Source organism: Aplysia californica, unplaced genomic scaffold (genome assembly GCF_000002075.1).
Source record: "Aplysia californica isolate F4 #8 unplaced genomic scaffold, AplCal3.0 scaffold00272, whole genome shotgun sequence".
NCBI lineage: Eukaryota > Metazoa > Mollusca > Gastropoda > Aplysiida > Aplysiidae > Aplysia > Aplysia californica.
This window is the reverse complement of record NW_004797542.1, coordinates 688,845-689,978: the sequence shown is the minus strand read 5'-3', so window position 1 is coordinate 689,978 and position 1,134 is coordinate 688,845. Positions and strand designations below refer to the sequence as shown.

At 45.9% G+C, this 1,134-nt stretch overlaps 1 protein-coding gene across 1 annotated transcript in view; it reads left to right on the top strand.

The window, feature by feature from the left end:
- The window catches only part of LOC101862806, a gene marked incomplete at its 5' end in the record, with an annotated part of 3,704 nt that overhangs the window by 512 nt on the left and 2,058 nt on the right, over positions 1 to 1,134 (top strand).

Genomic DNA, 1,134 nt, shown 5'->3' with positions numbered 1-1,134 from the left:
TAAATAAATATAAAAAAGATCTAGTTGAAATGGGTCGTATTTCGCGCCGTCCATGAAGGAAAATCTGGCTGGCCTCGAGTCGCTCAATTGAATCAGATTGTCCGTGTGCACAGGGCATAAGCCCCATTTCTCGACCCCTTTCCTTTCCGATTCGATCATGCGGGTCGGATCTCTTAGATCAAATGACATCTTTTCTTATATATCGTGTGCACACAGCCAATCGAATTCATTTGATCGTATTGTGCCAGAATAATAGCTTTTACCCCATCCATAAAGGAAAATCTGGCTGGTCACGACTGAATCAAATTAATAAAAATTGCCAGTGTGCACAAGGGATAAGCCCCATTTTCCGACCCATTTCCTATCCGATTTGATCATGTGGGTCGGACCTCATTGGCCAAAGGGCACCCCCTTCTTACTGACCACGAGGTGAGTCGTGACTTATTCATGACCTGGTCAACTCTACCGTCTTTCTGGCACGGGACAACGGTCTTGGTGTTACTCATGGGGACGGCGAAGATTGCTCTGAGCTGATTACATGCACGTGCAGGTTTATCTTTGATTTGGTTATAAATATTTTACGGCACCATCGACACTGATTCTGTCTATTTGAGTGGTTGGAGGGCTTTTTACCGGGTGCCCATTGCGGGTGGGATCAGGTCGGGTCGTGTTGGGTCGATCGCCCAACTCGTCGCCTGAAAACAAACGCTTTTATTTTTGAGGCGACGAGTCAGGCGCGATCGGTTTGTTCCATGATAGCCCCTTTGCGTCCTCAATCTGGCTAGCAAACCGACCCGACCCGATTCTCCAAATGGGCACCCCGTATTAGTGGTAAGTGGGTGGTTGGCGGGTACCCATGCGGGGTTTTGTTCTATATATTTCTTATCAAACACATACTATCCATACCTCTAATTTTCGGCCCTTTTTTGTGATCTAACTGTTTGCAGTTCCGTAAAGCTGTTACTAAAACTTAAAAAGTCACTGTTGGCCCTACTTTTTTCCCTTTCGATGATTTTGTTTCTTGTGAGAGTGGAAGGAGGTCGCCGTGGGTAGATCTTACTTTCTTACTTCTTTTTTCCCCCTTTGTTGGTTCTGTCTATATGAGTGGTTGGAGGTGCTACTGGTAAGTCCAAC